The sequence below is a fragment of the Oncorhynchus clarkii genome, chromosome 16 (genome assembly GCF_045791955.1).
Source record: "Oncorhynchus clarkii lewisi isolate Uvic-CL-2024 chromosome 16, UVic_Ocla_1.0, whole genome shotgun sequence".
In the NCBI taxonomy this organism is placed as follows: domain Eukaryota; kingdom Metazoa; phylum Chordata; class Actinopteri; order Salmoniformes; family Salmonidae; genus Oncorhynchus; species Oncorhynchus clarkii.
In genome coordinates, this window is record NC_092162.1 from 458,799 (window position 1) to 480,656 (window position 21,858).

The 21,858-nt window shown below is 50.2% G+C and overlaps 1 protein-coding gene across 1 annotated transcript in view; it reads left to right on the plus strand.

The window, feature by feature from the left end:
- Positions 1-21,858, plus strand: part of LOC139367853 (signal induced proliferation associated 1 like 2) — a 306,546-nt gene that overhangs the window by 52,587 nt on the left and 232,101 nt on the right. The window contains exon 2 of the mRNA XM_071106185.1: positions 8,045-8,169. The gene's annotated coding sequence lies outside the window, so the exon portion shown is untranslated. The remainder of the gene's footprint in view (positions 1-8,044; positions 8,170-21,858) is intronic.

Genomic DNA, 21,858 nt, shown 5'->3' on the forward strand with positions numbered 1-21,858 from the left:
GATGGAGACAGAGACAGAGATGGAGTCAGAGACAGGGATGGAGACAGAGATGGAGAGAGGGATGGAGACAGGGATGAAGACATGGATGGAGACAGCGACAGGGATGGAGACATGGATGAAGACATGGATGAGACATGGATGGAGACAGGGATGGAGACAGAGACAGGGATGGAGACAGGGATGGAGACAGAGACAGGGATGGAGACAGGGATGGAGACAGAGACAGGGATGGAGACATGGATGAAGACATGGATGAGACATGGATGGAGACAGGGATGGAGACAGAGACAGGGATGGAGACATGGATGGAGACAGGGATGGAGACATGGATGGAGAAATGGATGGAGACAGAGATGGAGACATGGATGAAGACATGGATGGAGACCGGGATGGAGACAGGGATGGAGACAGAGACAGGGATGGAGACAGGGATGGAGACAGAGACATGGATGGAGACAGGGATGGAGACATGGATGGAGACATGGATGGAGACAGAGACAGGGATGAAGACATGGATGGAGACAGGGATGGAGACATGGATGGAGACAGAGACAGGGATGGAGACAGGGATGGAGACAGACATGGATGGAGACAGGGATGGAGACAGTGATGGAGACAGAGACAGGGATGGAGACATGGATGGAGACAGGGATGGAGACATGGATGGAGACAGGGATGGAGATATGGATGGAGACAAGGATGAAGATATGGATGAGACATGGATGGAGACATGGATGGAGACAGAGACAGGAATGGAGACAGGGATAGAGACAGAGACAGGGATGGAGACATGGATGGAGACAGGGATGGAGACAGAGACAGGGATGGAGACATGGATGGAGACAGGGATGGAGACAGAGACAGGGATGGAGACATGGATGAGACAGGGATGGAGACAGAGACAGGGATGGAGACATGGATGGAGACAGGGATGGAGACATGGATGGAGACAGAGACATGGATGGAGACAGAGACAGGGATGGAGACAGAGATGGAGACAGGGATGGAGACAGGGATGAAGACATGGATGAGACATGGATGGAGACAGGGATGGAGACAGATACAGGGATGGAGATATGGATGGAGACAGAGACATGGATGGAGACTGAGACATGGATGGAGACAGAGTCAGGGATGGAGATATGGATGGAGACAGAGACATGGATGGAGACAGAGACATGGATGGAGACAGCGACAGGGATGGAGACAGGGATGGAGACAGAGACAGGGATGGAGACATGGATGAAGACATGGATGAGACATGGATGGAGACAGGGATGGAGACAGAGACAGGGATGGAGACAGGGATGGAGACAGAGACAGGGATGGAGACAGGGATGGAGACAGAGACAGGGATGGAGACATGGATGAAGACATGGATGAGACATGGATGGAGACAGGGATGGAGACAGAGACAGGGATGGAGACATGGATGGAGACAGGGATGGAGACATGGATGGAGAAATGGATGGAGACAGAGATGGAGACATGGATGAAGACATGGATGGAGACAGGGGATGGAGACAGGGATGGAGACAGGGATGGAGACAGAGACAGGGATGGAGACAGGGATGGAGACAGAGACATGGATGGAGACAGGGATGGAGACAGTGATGGAGACAGAGACAGGGATGGAGACATGGATGGAGACAGGGATGGAGACATGGATGGAGACATGGATGGAGACAGAGACAGGGATGAAGACATGGATGGAGACAGGGATGGAGACATGGATGGAGACAGAGACAGGGATGGAGACAGGGATGGAGACAGAGACATGGATGGAGCCAGGGATGGAGACAGTGATGGAGACAGAGACAGGGATGGAGACATGGATGGAGACAGGGATGGAGACATGGATGGAGACAGGGATGGAGACATGGATGGAGACAAGGATGAAGATATGGATGAGACATGGATGGAGACATGGATGGAGACAGAGACAGGAATGGAGACAGGGATAGAGACAGAGACAGGGATGGAGACATGGATGGAGACAGGGATGGAGACAGAGACAGGGATGGAGACATGGATGGAGACAGGGATGGAGACAGAGACAGGGATGGAGACATGGATGAGACAGGGATGGAGACAGAGACAGGGATGGAGACATGGATGGAGACAGGGATGGAGACATGGATGGAGACAGAGACATGGATGGAGACAGAGACAGGGATGGAGACAGAGACATGGATGGAGACAGAGACAGGGATAGAGACATGGACGGAGACAGGGATAGAGACAGACATGGTCGGAGACAGGGGCCTGTATTTATTCAAGATATATGAAAAAGATTTGTCTAAACCTTAACGATGATTCATATTTACCATATTTAAGTGACATTTGCCTTAAATGTATGTTTTAAAATCTCAAATATAATTTATTTGACCTATCAAATAGGTCAAATAAATGCCACCAATGCAAGCCACTGTACATGGACTACATATTGGCTTAGAGCAATAGCTATTCTGGGGGCCAAACTCCATAGGGTCTGTAGAATGATGTAACAGTATAACTTTAGACCGTCCCCTCATCAACAACAACTCCATAGGGTCTGTAGAATGTATATATGGTGTCATTCCATGGGTCTCTGAATAACACACAGTGTTGCTGACCTTGTACCTTGTACTCCACCCATTCCATGGGTCTCTGAATAACACACAGTGTTGCTGACCTTGTACCTTGTCCTCCACCCATTCCATGGGTCTCTGAATAACACACAGTGTTGCTGACCTTGTACCTTGTACTCCACCCATTCCATGGGTCTCTGAATAACACACAGTGTTGCTGACCTTGTACCTTGTCCTCCACCCATTCCATGGGTCTCTGAATAACACACAGTGTTGCTGACCTTGTACCTTGTCCTCCACCCATTCCATGGGTCTCTGAATAACACACAGTGTTGCTGACCTTGTACCTTGTACTCCACCCATTCCATGGGTCTCTGAATAACACACAATGTTGCTGACCTTGTACCTTGTACTCCACCCATTCCATGGGTCTCTGAATAACACACAGTGTTGCTGACCTTGTACCTTGTACTCCACCCATTCCATGGGTCTCTGAATAACACACAATGTTGCTGACCTTGTACCTTGTACTCCACCCATTCCATGGGTCTCTGAATAACACACAATGTTGCTGACCTTGTACCTTGTCCTCCACCCATTCCATGGGTCTCTGAATAACACACAGTGTTGCTGACCTTGTACCTTGTACTCCACCCATTCCATTGGCTTCAATGTGAATCACTGTGTATGGAATACATCATCATCACATGTCCTCTTACTGTGCACAATAAAACTTGCTAACCAAGCAACAACATGCTTACTGAATTAAAGGGCAACTACACTCAAAAATTGAGGTTTCTTCCATTTTTCCCAGACCACAAAAGTTATCCCCTGATGTGGTTTAAGCATTGTTGTGAACACAGAAAATACTATTTTGTGATTTAAAAAAGTGTGAAAAACCGGGGAAGAATGGGGAAATCGAAAACTTGAACTGAGAAAAAGGAATTTATGAAAAAAATAGAAGTAGGAAAATAAATAGAACTAGAACTAAACTAACATTTTAAAGGCCCAACTAATGTTTTAAAGACCCTACTAACGTTTTAACGGCCCTACTAACGTTATAAAGGCCCTGCTAATGTATTAAAGACCCAACTGCACTTTAGAATGTGTGTCATCCTGCAGCACAGCATTTTGGGGAAGCTTGAGGTCAGATGCAATATTCACCAGTCACCCAATAGGGAAAGAGGCTGGGCCATCCTAGAAAGGTTTTAGAGTAATATAATATATGTATTTAGCAGACGCCTTTATCCAAAGCGACTTAGTCAAGTTACATTTCTATGTATGGGTGGTCCCGGGACCACCATCAAACGAAAAATCCTGTCATTGCAATGCTCTACCAAGATGTATGACAGAGTTATAAATGCTTTGTGAAGCCTCAATTTAATATGACTTATGCCACCCTTTATAAAGCACATGTTCATGTCATATTTCAAGTTGTTTATGTCACACAGTTACGCCACATTTATGAACCCTTAATAGAGCATGCTATACCGTTATAGATGATTTGTAACACATTTTTGTAGTATGTATGAAGGCTTTATGAAGGCTTTATGAAGATGTTATAAGCTGAACTTAATTTAAAGTTGGACTGAAAAGTGACATCTAGGATTAATGTGTCTGTCTGCCCTGCTGCTAGCCAACATCCAGGGTTGATGTGTCTGTCTGCCCTGCTGCTAGCCAACATCCAGGGTTGATGTGTCTGTCTGCCCTGCTGCTAGCCAACATCCAGGGTTGATGTGTCTGTCTGCCCTGCTGCTAGCCAACATCCAGGGTTGATGTGTCTGTCTGCCCTGCTGCTAGCCAACATCCAGGGTTGATGTGTCTGTCTGCCCAGCTGCTAGCCAACATCCAGGGTTGATGCGTCTGTCTGCCCTGCTGCTAGCCAACATCCAGGGTTCATGTGTCTGTCTGCCCTGCTGCTAGCCAACATCTAGGGTTGATGTGTCTGTCTGCCCTGCTGCTAGCCAACATCCAGGGTTCATGTGTCTGTCTGCCCTGCTGCTAGCCAACATCCAGGGTTCCTGTGTGTCCTGCTGCTCCAGTGGGTTCCTGCATGTCCTGCTGCTCCAGTGGGTTCCTGTTTGTTCTGCTGCTCCAGTGGGTTCCTGTGTGTTCTGCTGCTCCAGTGGGTTCCTGTATGTCCTGCTGCTCCAGTGGGTTCCTGTATGTCCTGCTGCTCCAGTGGGTTCCTGTGTGTCCTGCTGCTCCAGTGGGTTCCTGTATGTCCTGCTGCTCCAGTGGGTTCCTGTATGTCCTGCTGCTCCAGTGGGTTCCTGTATGTCCTGCTGCTCCAGTGGGTTCCTGTGTGTCCTGCTGCTCCAGTGGGTTCCTGTGTGTTCTGCTGCTCCTGCCACCAAAGCAGTCGGCTCTAGCTGCCATTACACAGAATTCACTGTCATTAGGTGGAACCCTGCTTCTGTTTTCAGGAACAATCGTTTTTCTTCTGTCCTGTTAGACTGATAAGGCTGAATGTCACGATCTGGACCCCTGACACACACACTCCCTCTTTTCCCTTACATATGCTAATGATGCTGTTGGTGGCTTGGTCACAGTTGGAGAGGGGAAGGAGGAGAGAGAGGGGGGGGAGCAGAAGGAGGAAAGAGGGAGGTAGAGGGACATTAGGACAGCAGCTGTATGCATTTCAGTAGAATGACTGCTGTCACTTTCACTACCTCTTTCTCTCTCTCTTCAATGTCAAGTGAAATAGATAATAAACAAAAGTGAAATAAACAATAAAAATGAACAGTAACATTGCACTCTCAAAAGTTCCAAAGGAATAGAGACATTTCAAATGTCATATTATATATATATTGTTATATATATATATATATATATATATATATATATATATATATATATATATATATATATATACGGTGTTGTGACGATGTGCAAATAGTTAAAGTACAAAAGGGAAAATAAATCAACATAAATATGTTATTTACAATAGTGTTTGTTTGTCACTGGTTGTCTTTTCTTGTTGCAACAGGATATTTTTGCAGAATTCTGCCAAGTTTCAATTTGGTTTTGTACCATTTTGTGACTTTTTGGTTGGTGAGCGGACCCCACACCTCACAAACATAAAGGGCAATGGGTTCTATAACTGATTCAAGTATTTTTAGCCAGATCCTAATTGGTATGTCAAATTGTATGTTCCTTTTGATTGTGTAGAAGGCCCTACTTGCCTTCTGTCTCACATCATTTGCAGCTTTGTATATGTTACCTGTGGAGCTGATGTTTAGGCCAAGGTATGTATAGTTTTTTGTGTGCTCTAGGGCAACAGTTTCTAGATGGAATTTGTATTTGTGGTGTGGTCCTCGCAGACAAAAATTGTAGACCTCCACAAGTCTGGTTCATCCTTGGGAGCAATTTCCAAATGCATGAAGGTACCACGTTCAACTGTACAAACAATAGTACGCAAGTATAACACCATGGGACCACACAGCCGTCATACCACTCAGGAAGGAGAAGCGTTCTGTCTACTGGAGATGAACAAACTTTGGTGCGAAAAGTGCAAATCAATCCCAGAACAACAGCAAAGGACCTTGTGAAGATGCTGGAGGAACCAGGTACAAAAGTATCTTTATCCACAGTAAAATGAGTCCTATATCGACATAACCTGAAAGGCCACTCAGCAAGGAAGAAGCCACTGCTCCAAAACAACCATAAAAAAGCCAGACTACGGTTTGCTGCACATGGGGACAAAGATCATACTTTTTGGAGAAATGTCCTCTGGTCTGATGAAACAAAAATAGAACTGTTTAGCCATAATGACCATCGTTATGTTTGGAGGACAAAGGGGGAAGCTTGCAAGCCGAAGAACACCATCCCAACCGTGAAACACGGGGGTGCCAGCATCATGTTGTAGGGGTGCTTTGCTGCAGGAGGGACTGGTGCACTTTACAAAATAGACGACATCAAGAGAAAGGAAAATTATGTGGATATATTGAAGCAACATCTCAAGACATCAGTCAGGAAGCTTGGTTGCAAATGGGTCTTCCAAATGGACAATGACCTCAAGCATACTTGTCAAGCAGACAAAATGGCTTAAGGACCACAAATTCAGGGTATTTGAGTGGCCATCACAAGCCCTGAGCTCAATCCGATAGAAAATGTGTGGGCAGAACGGAAGTAGCGTGTGCCAGCAAGGAGGCCTACAAACCTGACTCAGTTACACCAGCTCTGTGAGGAGTAATGGGACAAAATTCACCCAACTTTTTGTGGGAAGCTTGTGGAAGGCTTCATGAAACGTTTGACCCAAGTTAAACAATTTAAAGGCAATGCTACCAAATACTAATTGAGTGTATGTAAACTTCTGACCCTCTGGGAATGTGATGAAAGAAATAAAAGCTGAAATAAACCATTCTCTCCACTATTATTCTAACAGTTCACATTCTTAAAATGAAGTGGTGATCCTAACTGACCTATGACAGGGAATGTTTACTAGGTTAAATGTCAGGAATTGTGACAAACTAAGTTTAAATGTATTTGGCTAAGGTGTATGTCAACTTCTAACTTCAAATGTATATGTTGAATAGGGTAGGACTCAAGCTGCATCCCTGTCACACCCCACGGCCATGTGGAAAGAAATGTGTGTGTTATGTGCCAATTTTAACCTCACACTCATGCCACATTGAGTCAAAATATTTTTTGAAATCAAGAAAGCATGAGCAGACTTCTTTTGGTTTGTATTTTTGTCAATTAGGGTGTGCTGTCACGAATGTTACCGAAGGTGACTCCCCTTCTTGTTCGGGTGGCGCTCAGCGGTCGTCGTCGCCGCTCTACTAGCTGCCACCGATCCTTTGTTCTGTGTTCGTTTGGTTTTGTCTAATTGGTTTCACCTGTTCATTGTTTGGTTGTTAGGGTGGGGTTATTTAAGTTCGTTTAGCCCGCTTCTGTTTATGCGGGCTTGTTCTTCTGTATTTGTGAGAGGTGTTAGTGTTTTGTTGGGTTTTCTCGCTGTCCTTGTATTTTACCTAAGGGTACTATTTGTAGTAATAGTTACTCCTGTGTTGGGTATTTACTATTTAGTTATTTTGATTTTGGACATTAAAGCGTGTTTTTTCCAGCATCCTTTGCTCTCTGCGCCTGACTCCACTCCCATTCACTCATTGAGCGTTACATATGCAGGGTGAATACATGGCCTCACCCATTCACTCATTGAGCGTTACATATGCAGGGTGAATACATGGCCTGTCTTGCTGTAATTTGGTAAAAAGCCAATTTGACAGTTGCTCAGTACACTGTTTTCACTGTGGAAAATGTACAAGTCAGCAGAGTAGAATTATCTCTCCCTCTTTTAATCTATCTCTCTATCTATCCATCTCTATATCTATCTCCCCTCTCTCTCTCTCTCTCTCTTCAAACAGAATGAATGAAGAGTGAAAGGAGGGCTGTAGTGTTTTCAGTGTGCCAAGGGAACTCTTTCTCTTGTTGGTGTCTTTTGGATTCTCACTGAGGTTTCTTATCAACAGGTGTGTGATGGAGCAGCTCCAGCTGGAGTAGCATTGCTGGACATCATGTCACGCTGGGACACACAGATCTGTGGAAACAGGATACTACTGTGGTAGACTGGGGGAAGTCCTACTTCTATGATCAGGTAGGAATGGAGATTCTACATGTTCAACGCTTGACTTGAGTGAATATTAGCTCAACAACATTGTGTTGCTCCTGTACCTAAATATCAACAGGCCCTTATTTCAGTTCATATCAAGCGCTAGATGTGTTGATAGGAAATAATCAACAACACCTTGGTATGCTTGTTTAACGTAATAGGACAAGTTAAGAAGCAAAACCTCAGTCTTTGGCTTGACTTTAATCAAATGCTGTTTTAATCTAACTTCCCTTTGAGGGTGTTTCCGGCTGCCTGTGTATTTGATTACTGGTGCCAGATTGGAGCCAGACAGGTGGACTGAAAGACAATTAAAGGCATGTAGTTTCTAGGTAGTCAGAGGCTGAAGGTTGAGATGATCTTCAGGGGTGATTCGTCTGTCTGTCGGTCTGTCGGTCTGTCTGCTGTGGATCTGACAGCTGCTGCCTAGGAATCCAAAATGTCTTCTGCCAACTTTCTGTCATTATAGTGAGAAAAGACAGAAAACAACAAAGCCTGTAAAGAAAGTGTCAGCCTGAAAGATGATGAAGAGGATGGTCTGAGTTGTGAGGTGACACATCCAGGGGGTGATGTGTAGGTCAGCATGTGTGAGTGAGTTAGTCACCCTGTGTTGTACAGCTATCACAGTGTCACACACAGCTCTCAGGCCCCCACCCTCACCCCAACCATGTTCTTCATCATTTGACGATGTGGACTTTGACTGACCTGAGATGTGGAGAAGGAGAAGTGGAGGGAGGGAAACAGAGACACAGTAACCTCTGCCAATCCCTTTTATAACAGATACAGTAGTTAGTAGATAGTTAGATGTTAGTAGTTGTGCTTTCTAAATTCATTTCAATTCAATTCAAAGAGCTTTATTGGGAAGAATACAGCATGTTTACATTGCCAAAGCAAGTGGAATAGATAATAAACAAAAGGAACAGTAAACATTAGAGTTCATTTAAAATGTCATATTATGTATATATACAGTGTTGTAACGATGTGCAAATAGTTAAAGTACAGAAGGGAAAATAAATAAACATAAATATGGGTTGTATTTACAATGGTGTTTGTTCTTCACTGGTTGACCTTTTCTTGTGGCAACAGGTCACAAATCTTGCTTCTGTGACGTCACACTGTGGTATTTCACCCAGTAGATATGGGAGTTTATCAACATTGGGTTTGTTTTCTAATTCTTTGTGGATCTGTTTAATCTGAGGGAAATATGTGTCTCTAATATGGTCATACATTGGGCAGGAGATTAGGAAGTGCAGCTCAGTTTCCACCTCATTTTGTGGGCAGTGTGCACATAGCCTGTCTTCTCTTGAGAGCCAGGTCTGCCTACGGTGGCCTTTATCAATAGCAAGGCTATGCTCACTGAGTCTGTACATAGTCAAAGCTTTCCTTAATTTTGGGTCAGTCACAGTGGTCAGGTATTCTGCCACTGTGTACTCTCTGTTTAGGGCCAAATAGCATTCTAGTTTGCTCTGGTTTTTTGTAAATTCTTTCCAATGTGTCAAGTAATTATCTTTTTGTTTTCTCATGATATGGTTTAGTCTAATTGTGTTGCTGTCCTGGGGCTCTGTGGGGTCTGTTTGTGAACAGAGCCCCAGGACCAGCTTGCTTCGGGGACTCTTCTCTATGGTAATCTCTCTGTAGGGGATGGATTTATTATGGAAGGTTTGGGAATCGCTTCCTTTTAAGTGGTTGTAGAATTTAACAACTCTTTTCTGGATTTTTATAATTAGCGGGTATCGGCCTGATTCTGCTCTGCATACATTATTTGGTGTTTTACGTTGTACACGGAGGACACTTTAGCAGAATTCTGCGTGCAGTGTCAATCTGGTGTTTGTACCATTTTGTGAATTCTTCCTTGGAGGGCGGCCCCCATACTTCACAACCATAAAGGACAATGTGTTCTATAACTTATTCAAATATTATTAACCAGATCCTAATTTGTATGTCCCATGTTATGTTCCCTTTGATGGTGTAGTCTCTCTCTCTTTCTCTCTCTCTCTCTTTCTCTCTTTCTCTCTTTCTCTCTCTCTCTCTTTCTCTCTTTCTCTCTCTCTCGGAAAGCTCTGCAGACTGTTTACATGGGAGGCTTTGGATAGGGAATCAATCACGCTACTAAAGATTACTGTCATGTTGTTGTAGAAATAGTAATGAGGTATAAACTACATATTTGTTCCTTCATAAATGAGCTTTTCAAAGTGCACCAACAGAACAGCTTGCCAGGGTTGGGGAGTAGGCGATTACATGTGGCATGTGATCTGATTACAAAAAAACTCTAGTCAGTTACATTACCAGGAAAAATATAGTAATCAGATTACAGATACTTTTTAAAAACTAGATGATTACTTCTTGGATTAATTTTTAATTCAGAAAGTCTGTTTGTTAAAAAATACATTATGACACCTGTGTTTACTCAGTTACATTCAAATCACATTGAAAAAAGGTGCAAGCTTAAGTTTGTTCCACATGAGCGAGTCTGAACACAAGTAGGAGACCACCATGATGACACTCCAATCAGAGACCACTATGATGACACTCCAATCAGAGACCACTATGATGACACACCAATCAGAGACCACTATGACGACACTCCAATCAGAGACCACTATGATGACACTCCAATCAGAGACCACTATGATGACACACCAATCAGAGACCACTATGACGACACTCCAATCAGAGACCACTATGATGACACTCCAATCAGAGACCACTATGATGACACACCAATCAGAGACCACTATGACGACACTCCAATCAGAGACCACTATGATGACACTCCAATCAGAGACCACTATGATGACACACCAATCAGAGAACACTATGATGACACACCAATCAGAGACCACTATGATGACACACCAATCAGAGACCACTATGATGACACACTAATCAGAGACCACTATGATGACACACCAATCAGAGACCACTATGACGACACACCAGATGCGTTTGATGTCTTCTTCTAATGCCTCTTTAGGGGAATGTAATCTAAAAGTAGCTGAAGTAATCTAAAAGTAGCTGAAAGTAATCTAAAAGTAACGGATATCGATCTAAAAGTAACTGAAACCCTGGATTTACAACTACAAACCCTCCTGGCAGTAGTTAGATGTTACATTTGTGTCAAAGCAATTGTTTATTGCAAGGAAGAAGATGGACCAGCCGTCTTCTTCCTTGTAAATGAGTTGCATTCATCCTCAAATTAAGTTGCCTGTTTGAAAATCGTATTGACTGTATTCAAATGTCAATGTATAACTTCGTGACCGTTGTTCAATTTTTCACACATCATGATACAGAATTGTAAAATTAAATGACACATTTGCGAATCATACTTGCAACCACAAATCTCAATGTGAGACCAGGAAATTCAACATACAAGCTTTCATATCGACATAGAAAATGTTGAATCAAATCTAATCGTGTTCATTAGAACACCACAACAGGGAAGGCATTGAATAGGACGATACGGCCTGCCTGCGTCAGCTATAGGACGATACGGCCTGCCTGCGTCAGCTATAGGACGATACGGCCTGCCTGCGTCAGCTATAGGGCGATACGGCCTGCCTGCGTCAGCTATAGGACGATACGGCCTGCCTGCATCAGCTATAGGACGATACGGCCTGCCTGCATCAGCTATAGGGCGATACGGCCTGCCTGCGTCAGCTATAGGACGATACGGCCTGCCTGCATCAGCTATAGGACGATACGGCCTGCCTGCGTCAGCTATGGGGCGATACGGCCTGCCTGCGTCAGCTATGGTGCGATACGGCCTGCCTGCGTCAGCTATGGGGCGATACGGCCTGCCTGCGTCAGCTATAGGACGATACGGCCTGCCTGCGTCAGCTATGGGGCGATACGGCCTGCCTGCGTCAGCTATGGTGCGATACGGCCTGCCTGCGTCAGCTATGGGACGATGCGGCCTGCCTGCGTCAGCTATGGGACGATGCGGCCTGCCTGCGTCAGCTATAGGACGATGTGGCCTGCGTCAGCTATGGGGCGATACGGCCTGCCTGCGTCAGCTATGGGGCGATACGGCCTGCGTCAACTATAGGACCATACGGCCTGCGTCAGCTATGGGGCGATACGGCCTGCGTCAGCTATAGGACGATACGGCCTGCCTGCGTCAGCTATAGGACGATACGGCCTGCCTGCGTCAGCTATAGGACGATACGGCCTGCCTGCGTCAGCTATGGGGCGATATGCCCTGCGTCAGCTATGGGACGATACGGCCTGCCTGCGTCAGCTATAGGACGATACGGCCTGCCTGCGTCAGCTATAGGACGATACGGCCTGCCTGCGTCAGCTATGGGGCGATACGGCCTGCCTGCGTCAGCTATAGGACGATACGGCCTGCCTGCGTCAGCTATAGGACGATACGGCCTGCCTGCATCAGCTATAGGACGATACGGCCTGCCTGCGTCAGCTATAGGACGATACGGCCTGCCTGCGTCAGCTATAGGACAATACGGCCTGCCTGCGTCAGCTTGGTAGAATGTAGCTCACTAACTACACATTTCAGTGTTTCCTTTGTGTTGCTCTGGTACATTTGTGTGCCAAAGCAGTGAATAAAACAAGGTTAGCTTCAGGCTAGCTTCTATTGTGGATTTCAGATTTGAGGTAAATAATATATATATATTTTTTAAATTGGTGAGGCGGGTTGCAGGAGAGTGTTTTGAAGTTGAGTTTTTGGAAAAGAAAATATATAAAAGATATATAAAAGATATGCGAAGAAAGATGTAAATATATATATACACTGGACAAAGGACGTCTGACTGCTATGCCATCTTGGATTGAGGGTGAGGATATAGCTGGAGGCTCTATCCTGATGGTCATTCTCTGTTCCCAGGTCTACTGTCTATTTAATGATACTAGCCTGGATTTAGCTTGATGAAGGGACAGAAAGTTGAAGGACAATACCACTGTGTCAGTGTGACTGTGCCAGCGTGACTGTCAGTGTGACTATGTCAGTGCCAGTGTGACTGTGCCAGTGTGACTGTGTTAGTGTGTTCAGCCCTAGGTGGGAGCCTCCCTCACCCTGGGACATCAGGGCTAAGTTTGGCCCAGGGCCCTGGTCTACAGTAGATAAGACAACTACAATAAATAACTGTGTTCAAACAAGAGTCGTGACAGAGCTTAGAGATAGCTAGTTTGGTCTGTGTCCCTCCTCTCTTCTCTCCTCCTCTGGTCAGTGTCCCTCCTCTCTTCTCTCCTCCTCTGGTCAGTGTCCCTCCTGTCTTCCTCTCCTCCTCTGGTCAGTGTCCCTCCTCTCTCCTCTCCTCCTCTGGTCAGTGTCCCTCCTCTCTCCTCTCCTCCTCTGGTCAGTGTCCCTCCTCTCTCCTCTCCTCCTCTGGTCAGTGTCCCTCCTCTCCTCCTCTGGTCAGTGTCCCTCCTCTCTCCTCCTCTGGTCAGTGTCCCTCCTCTCTCCTCCTCTGGTCAGTGTCCCTCCTTTCTTCTCTCCTCCTCTGGCCAGTGTCCCTCCTCTCTCCTGTCCTCCTCTGGTCAGTGTTCCTCCTCTCTCCTCTCCTCCTCTGGTCAGTGTCCCTCCTCTCTCCTCTCCTCCTCTGGTCAGTGTCCCTACTCTCTCCTCTCCTGTCTTCCTCTCCTCCTCTGGTCAGTGTCCCTCCTCTCTCCTCTCCTCCTCTGGCCAGTGTCCCTCCTCTCTCCTCTACTCCTCTGGTCAGTGTCCCTACTCTCTCCTCTCCTCCTCTGGTCAGTGTCCCTCCTCTCTCCTCTCCTCCTCTGGTCAGTCTCCACTCCTCCTCTGGTCAGAGTCCCTTCTCTCTTCTCTCCTCCTCTGGTCATTGTCCCTCCTCTCTCTTGTCCTCCTCTGGTCAGTGTTCCTTCTCTCTCCTCTCCTCCTCTGGTCAGTGTCCCTCCTCTCTCCTCTCCTGTCTTCCCCTCCTCCATTGGTCAGTGTTCCTCCTATCTCCTCTCCTCCTCTGGTCAGTGTCCCTCCCTCCGCTCTCCTCCCCTTTCCTCCCCTCCTCCTCTGGTCAGTGTTCCTCCTCTCCTCTCTCCTCCTCTGGTCAGTGTCCCTCCTCTCTCCTGTCCTCCTCTGGTCAGTGTTCCCCCTCTCTCCTCTCCTCCTCTGGTCAGTGTCCCTCTCTCCTGTCCTCCTCTGGTCAGTGTTCCTCCTCTCTCCTCTCCTCCTCTGGTCAGTGTCCCTCCTCTCTCCTCTCCTCCTCTGGTCAGTGTCCCTACTCTCTCCTCTCCTGTCTTCCTCTCCTCCTCTGGTCAGTGTCCCTCCTCTCTCCTCTCCTCCTCTGGCCAGTGTCCCTCCTCTCTCCTCTACTCCTCTGGTCAGTGTCCCTACTCTCTCCTCTCCTCCTCTGGTCAGTGTCCCTCCTCTCTCCTCTCCTTCTCTGGTCAGTGTCCCTCCTCTCTCCTCTCCTCCTCTGGTCAGTCTCCACTCCTCCTCTGGTCAGAGTCCCTCCTCTCTTCTCTCCTCCTCTGGTCATTGTCCCTCCTCTCTCTTGTCCTCCTCTGGTCAGTGTTCCTTCTCTCTCCTCTCCTCCTCTGGTCTGTGTCCCTCCCTCCGCTCTCCTCCCCTTTCCTCCCCTCCTCCTCTGGTCAGTGTTCCTCCTCTCTTCTCTCCTCCTCTGGTCAGTGTCCCTCCTCTCTCCTGTCCTCCTCTGGTCAGTGTTCCCCCTCTCTCCTCTCCTCCTCTGGTCAGTGTCCCTCCTCTCTCTTCTCCTGTCTTCCACTCCTCCACTGGTCAGTGTTCCTCCTCTCTCCTCTCCTCCTCTGGTCAGTGTCCCCCCTATTCATCTTCTCCTCTGGTCAGTGTCCCTCCTCTCTCCTCTTCTCCTCTGGTTAGTGTTCCTCCTCTCTCCGCTCCTCCTCTGGTCAGTGTCCCCCCTCTCTCCTCTCTTCCTCCGGTCAGTGTCCCTCCTCTCTCCTTTCCTCCTCTGGTCAGTGACCCTCCTCTCTCCTCTCCTCCTCTGGTCAGTGTCCCTCCCTCCTCTCTTCTCCTTTCCTCCCCTCCTACACTGGTCAGTGTTCCTCCTCTCTCCTTTCCTCCTCTGGTTAGTGTCCCTCCTCTCTCCTCTCCTCCTCTGGTCAGTGTCCCTACTTTCTCCTCTCCTCCTCTGGTCAGTGTCCCTCCTCTCTATCCTCCATTGGTCTGTGTCCCTCCTCTCTCCTCTTCTCCTCTGGGCAGTGTTCCTCCTCTCTCCTCTCCTCCTCTGGTTCAGTGTTCCTCCTCTCTCCTCTCCTCCTCTGGTCAGTGTCCCTCCTCTCTCCTCTCCTGTCTTCCACTCCTCCACTGGTCAGTGTTCCTCCTCTCTCCTCTCCTCCTCTGGTCAGTGTCCCTCCTATTCATCTTCTCCTCTGGTCAGTGTCCCTCCTCTCTCCTCTTCTCCTCTGGTTTGTGTTCCTCCTATCTCCTCTCCTCCTCTGGTCAGTGTCCCTCCCTCCGCTCTCCTCCCCTTTCCTCCCCTCCTCCTCTGGTCAGTGTTCCTCCTCTCTTCTCTCCTCCTCTGGTCAGTGTCCCTCCTCTCTCCTCTCCTCCTCTGGTCAGTGTCCCTCCTCTCTCCTCTCCTGTCTTCCACTCCTCCACTGGTCAGTGTTCCTCCTCTCTCCTCTCCTCCTCTGGTCAGTGTCCCTCCTATTCATCTTCTCCTCTGGTCAGTGTCCCTCCTCTCTCCTCTTCTCCTCTGGTTAGTGTTCCTCCTCTCTCCGCTCCTCCTCTGGTCAGTGTCCCTCCTCTCTCCTCTCCTCCTCCAGGCCAGTGACCCTCCTCTCTCCTCTCCTCCTCTGGTCAGTGTCCCTCCTCTCTCCTCTTCTACTCTGGTCAGTGTCCCTCCTCTCTCCTCTCCTACTCTGGTCAGTGTCCCTACTCTCTTCTCTCCTCCTCTGGTCAGTGTCCCTCCTCTCTTCTCTCCTCCTCTGGTCAGTCCCTCCTCTCTCCTGTCCTCCTCTGGTCAGTGTTCTTCCTCTCTCCTCTCCTCCTCTGGTCATTGACCCTCCTCTCTCCTCTCCTCCTCTGGTCAGTGTCCCTCCTCTCTCCTGTCCTCCTCTGGTCAGTGTTCCTCCTCTCTCCTCTCCTCCTCTGGTCAGTGTCCCTCCTCTCTCCTCTCCTCCTCCGGTCAGTGTCCCTCCTCTCTCCTTTCTTCCTCTGGTCAGTGACCCTCCTCTCTCCTCTCCTCCTCTGGTCAGTGTCCCTCCTCTCTCCTCTCCTCCTCTGGTCAGTGTCCCTCCTCTCTCCTCTCCTCCTCCGGTCAGTGTCCCTCCTCTCTCCTTTCTTCCTCTGGTCAGTGACCCTCCTCTCTCCTCTCCTCCTCTGGTCAGTGTCCTTCCTCTCTCCTCTCCTACTCTGGTCAGTGTCCCTCCTCTCCCCACTCCTCCTCTGGTCAGTGTCCCTCCTCTCTTCTCTCCTCCTCTGGTCAGTGTCCCTCCTCTCTCCTGTCCTCCTCTGGTCAGTGTTCCTCCTCTCTCCTCTCATCCTCTGGTCAGTGTCCCTCCTCTCTCCTCTCCTGTCTTCCACTCCTCCACTGGTCAGTGTTCATCCTCTCTCCTCTCCTCGACTGGTCAGTGTCCCTCCTATTCATCTTCTCCTCTGGTCAGTGTCCCTCCTCTCTCCTCTTCTCCTCTGGTTAGTGTTCCTCCTCTCTCCGCTCCTCCTCTGGTCAGTGTCCCTCCTCTCTCCTTTCCTCCTCCGGTCAGTGTCCCTCCACTCTCCTTTCTTCCTCTGGTCAGTGTCCCTCCTCTCTCCTCTCCTACTCTGGTCAGTGTCCCTCCTCTCTCCTCTCCTACTCTGGTCAGTGTCCCTACTCTCTTCTCTCCTCCTCTGGTCAGTGTCCCTCCTCTCTTCTCTCCTCCTCTGGTCAGTGTCGCTCCTCTCTCCTGTCCTCCTCTGGTCAGTGTTCTTCCTCTCTCCTCTCCTCCTCTGGTCATTGACCCTCCTCTCTCCTCTCCTCCTCTGGTCAGTGTCCCTCCCTCCTCTCTCCTCTCCTCCTCTGGTCAGTGTCCCTCCTCTCTTCTCTCCTACTCTGGTCAGTGTCCCTCCTCTCTTCTCTCCTCCTCTGGTCAGTGTCCCTCCTCTCTCCTGTCCTCCTCTGGTCAGTGTTCCTTCTCTCTCCTCTCCTCCTCTGGTCAGTGTCCCTCCTCTCCTCTCCTCCTCTGGTCAGTGTCCCTCCTCTCTTCTCTCCTCCTCTGGTCAGTGTCCCTCCTCTCTCCTCTCCTGTCTTCCACTCCTCCACTGGTCAGTGTTCATCCTCTCTCCTCTCCTCGACTGGTCAGTGTCCCTCCTATTCATCTTCTCCTCTGGTCAGTGTCCCTCCTCTCTCCGCTCCTCCTCTGGTCAGTGTCCCTCCTCTCTCCTCTCCTCCTCCGGTCAGTGTCCCTCCACTCTCCTTTCTTCCTCTGGTCAGTGTCCCTCCTCTCTCCTCTCCTACTCTGGTCAGTGTCCCTCCTCTCTCCTCTCCTACTCTGGTCAGTGTCCCTACTCTCTTCTCTCCTCCTCTGGTCAGTGTCCCTCCTCTCTTCTCTCCTCCTCTGGTCAGTGTCGCTCCTCTCTCCTGTCCTCCTCTGGTCAGTGTTCTTCCTCTCTCCTCTCCTCCTCTGGTCATTGACCCTCCTCTCTCCTCTCCTCCTCTGGTCAGTGTCCCTCCCTCCTCTCTCCTCTCCTCCTCTGGTCAGTGTCCCTCCTCTCTTCTCTCCTACTCTGGTCAGTGTCCCTCCTCTCTTCTCTCCTCCTCTGGTCAGTGTCCCTCCTCTCTCCTGTCCTCCTCTGGTCAGTGTTCCTTCTCTCTCTCCTCCTCTGGTCAGTGTCCCTCCTCTCCTCTCCTCCTCTGGTCAGTGACCCTCCTCTCTCCTCTCCTCCTCTGGTCAGTGTCCCTCCCTCCTCTCTCCTCTCCTCCTCTGGACAGTGACTCTCCTCTCTCCTCACCTCCTCTGGTCAGTGTCCCTAATCTCTCCTCTCCTGTCTTCCCCTCCCCCATTGGTCAGTGTCCCTCCCTCCTCTCTCCTCTCCTCCTCTGGTCAGTGACCCTCCTCTCTCCTCTCCTCTGGTCAGTGTCCCTACCTCCTCTCTTCTCCTTTCCTCCCCTCCTCCTCTGGTCAGTGTTCCTCCTCTCTCCTTTCCTCCTCTGGTTAGTGTCCCTCCTCTCTCCTCCTCTGGTCAGTGTCCTCCTCTCTCCCCTCCTCCTCTGGTCAGTGTCCCTCCCTCCTCTCTCCTCTCCTCCTCTGGACAGTGTCCCTGGTCAGTGTCCCTAATCTCTCCTCTCCTCTCTCCCCCATTGGTCTCCTCCTCCCTCCTCTGTTCAGTGTCCCTCCTCCTCAGTGTTCCTCCTCTCTCCTTTCCTCCTCTATCCTCCTCTGGTCAGTGTCCCTCCTCTCTCCTCTCCTCTCCTCCTCTGGTCAGTGACCCTCCTCTCTCCTCTCCTCCTCTGGTCAGTGTCCCTCCATCCTCTCTCCTCTCCTCCTCTGGTCAGTGACCCTCCTCTCTCCTCTCCTCCTCTGGTCAGTGTCCCTCCCTCCTCTCTCCTCCCCTTTCCACCCCTCCTCCTCTGGTCAGTGTTCCTCCTCTCTCCTCTCCTCCTCTGGTCAGTGTCCCTCCCTCCTCTCTCCTCCCCTTTCCACCCCTCCTCCTCTGTTCAGTGTCCCTCCTCTCTATCCTCCTCTGGTCAGTGTCCCTCCTCTCTCCTCTCCTCCACTGGTCAGTGTCCCTCCTCTCTCCTCTCCTCCTCTGGTCAGTGTCCCTCCTCTCTCTCCTCCTCTGGTCAGTGTCCCTACTCTCTCCTCTCCTCCTCTGGTCAGTGTCTATCCTCTCTCCTCTCTCCTCCTCTGGTCAGTGTCCCTCCCTCTCTCCTCTCCTCCTCTGGTCCTCTGGTCAGTGTCCCTCCTCCTCCTCCTCTGGTCAGTGTCTATCCTCTCTCCTCTCCTCCTCTGGTCAGTGTCCCTCCTCTCTTCTCTCCTCCTCTGGTCAGTGTTCCTCCTCTCTCCAGTGCTCCTCCTCTGGTCAGTGTCCCTCCTCTCTCCTCTCCTACTCTGGTCAGTGTCCCTCCTCTCTCCTCTCCTACTCTGGTCAGTGTCCCTCCTCTCTCCTCTCCTACTCTGGTCAGTGTCCCTCCTCTCTCCACTCCTCCTCTGGTCAGTGTCCCTCCTCTCTCCTGTCCTCCTCTGGTCAGTGTTCCTCCTCTCTCCGCTCATCCTCTGGTCAGTGTCCGTCCTCTATCCTCTCCTGTCTTCCACTCCTCCACTGGTCAGTGTTCATCCTCTCTCCTCTCCTCGACTGGTCAGTGTCCCTCCTATTCATCTTCTCCTCTGGTCAGTGTCCCTCCTCTCTCCTCTTCTCCTCTGGTTAGTGTTCCTCCTCTCTCCGCTCCTCCTCTGGTCAGTGTCCCTCCTCTCTCCTCTCCTCCTCCGGTCAGTGTCCCTCCTCTCTCCTTTCTTCCTCTGGTCAGTGACCCTCCTCTCTCCTCTCCTCCTCTGGTCAGTGTCCCTCCTCTCTCCTCTCCTACTCTGGTCAGTGTCCCTCCTCTCTTCTTTCATAATCTGGTCAGTGTCCCTCCTCTCTTCTCTCCTCCTCTGGTCAGTGTCCCTCCTCTCTCCTGTCCTCCTCTGGTCAGTGTTCCTTCTCTCTCCTCTCCTCCTCTGGTCAGTGTCCCTCCTCTCCTCTCCTCCTCTGGTCAGTGACCCTCCTCTCTCCTCTCCTCCTCTGGTCAGTGTCCCTCCCTCCTCTCTCCTCTCCTCCTCTGGACAGTGACTCTCCTCTCTCCTCACCTCCTCTATTCAGTGTCCCTAATCTCTCCTCTCCTGTCTTCCCCTCCCCCATTGGTCAGTGTCCCTCCCTCCTCTCTCCTCTCCTCCTCTGGTCAGTGACCCTCCTCTCTCCTCTCCTCTGGTCAGTGTCCCTCCCTCCTCTCTTCTCCTTTCCTCCCATCCTCCTCTGGTCAGTGTTCCTCCTCTCTCCTTTCCTCCTCTGGTTAGTGTCCCTCCTCTCTCCTCCTCTGGTCAGTGTCCTCCTCTCTCCCCTCCTCCTCTGGTCAGTGTCCCTACTCTCTCCTCCCCTCCTCTGTTCAGTGTCCCTCCTCTCTATCCTCCTCTGGTCAGTGTCCCTCCTCTCTCCTCTCCTCCTCTGGTCAGTGACCCTCCTCTCTCCTCTCCTCCTCTGGTCAGTGTCCCTCCATCCTCTCTCCTCTCCTCCTCTGGTCAGTGACCCTCCTCTCTTCTCTCCTCCTCTGGTCAGTGTCCCTCCCTCCTCTCTCATCCCCTTTCCACCCCTCCTCCTCTGGTCAGTGTTCCTCCTCTCTCCTCTCCTCCTCTAGTTAGTGTCCCTCCTCTCTCCTCCTCTGGTCAGTGTCCTCCTCTCTCCCCTCCTCCTCTGGTCAGTGTCCCTACTCTCTCCTCCCCTCCTCTGTTCAGTGTCCCTCCTCTCTATCCTCCTCTGGTCAGTGTCCCTCCTCTCTCCTCTCCTCCTCTGGTCAGTGTCCCTCCATCCTCTCTCCTCTCCTCCTCTGGTCAGTGACCCTCCTCTCTTCTCTCCTCCTCTGGTCAGTGTCCCTCCCTCCTCTCTCCTCCCCTTTCCACCCCTCCTCCTCTGGTCAGTGTTCCTCCTCTCTCCTCTCCTCCTCTAGTTAGTGTCCCTCCTCTCTCCTCTCCTCCACTGGTCAGTGTCCCTCCTCTCTCCTCTCCTCCTCTGGTCAGTGTCCCTCCTCTCTCAAATCCTCCTCTGGTCAGTGTCCCTACTCTCTCCTCTCCTCCTCTGGTCAGTGTCTATCCTCTCTCCTCTCCTCCTCTGGTCAGTGTCCCTCCTCTCTTCTCTCCTCCTCTGGTCAGTGTTCTTCCTCTCTCTTGTCCACCTCTGGTCAGTGTTCCTCCTCTCTCCTCTCCTCCTCTGGTCAGTGTCCCTCCTCTCTCCTCTCCTGTCTTCCCCTCCTCCTCTTGTCAGTGTCCCTCCTCTCTCCTCTCCTCCTCTGGTCAATGACACTCCTCTCTCCTCTCCTCCTCTAGTCTGTGTCCCTCCTCTCTCCTATGGTTAGTGTCACTCCTCTCCTCCTCTGGTCAGTGTCCCTCCTCTCTCAAATCCTCCTCTGGTCAGTGTCCCTACTCTCTCCTCTCCTCCTCTGGTCAGTGTCCCTCCTCTCTCCTCTTCCTCCTCTTGTCAGTGGCCCTACTCTGTCCTCTCCTCCTCTGGTCAGTGTCTCTCCTCTCCTGTCTTCCCCTCCTCCTCTGGTCAGTGTCCCTCCTCTCTCCTCTCCTCCTCTGGTCAGTGTCCCTCCTCTCTCCTCTCATCCTCTGGTCAGTGTCCCTACTCTCTCCTCTCCTCCTCTGGTCAGTGTCCCTCCTCTCTTCTCTACTCCTCTGGTCAGTGTCCCTCCTCTCTCCTCTCCTCCTCTGCTCTGTGTCCCTCCTCTCTTCTCTCCTTTCCTCCCCTCCTCCTCTGGTCAGTGTCCCTCCTCTCTCCTGTCTTCCTCTGGTCAGTGTCCCACCTCTCTTCTCTCCTTTCCTCCCCTTCTCCTCTGGTCAGTGTCCCTCCTCTCTCCTCTCCTCCTCTGGTCAGTGTCCTTCCTCTCGCCTCTCCTCCTCTTGTCAGTGTCCCTCCTCTCTCCTCTCCTCCTGATGTCAGTGTCCCTCCTCTCTCCTCTCTTCCTCTGGTCAGTGTCCCTCCTCTCTCCTCTCCTGTCTTCCCCTCCTCCACTGGTCAGTGTTCCTCTTCTCTCCTCTCCTCCTCTGGTCAGT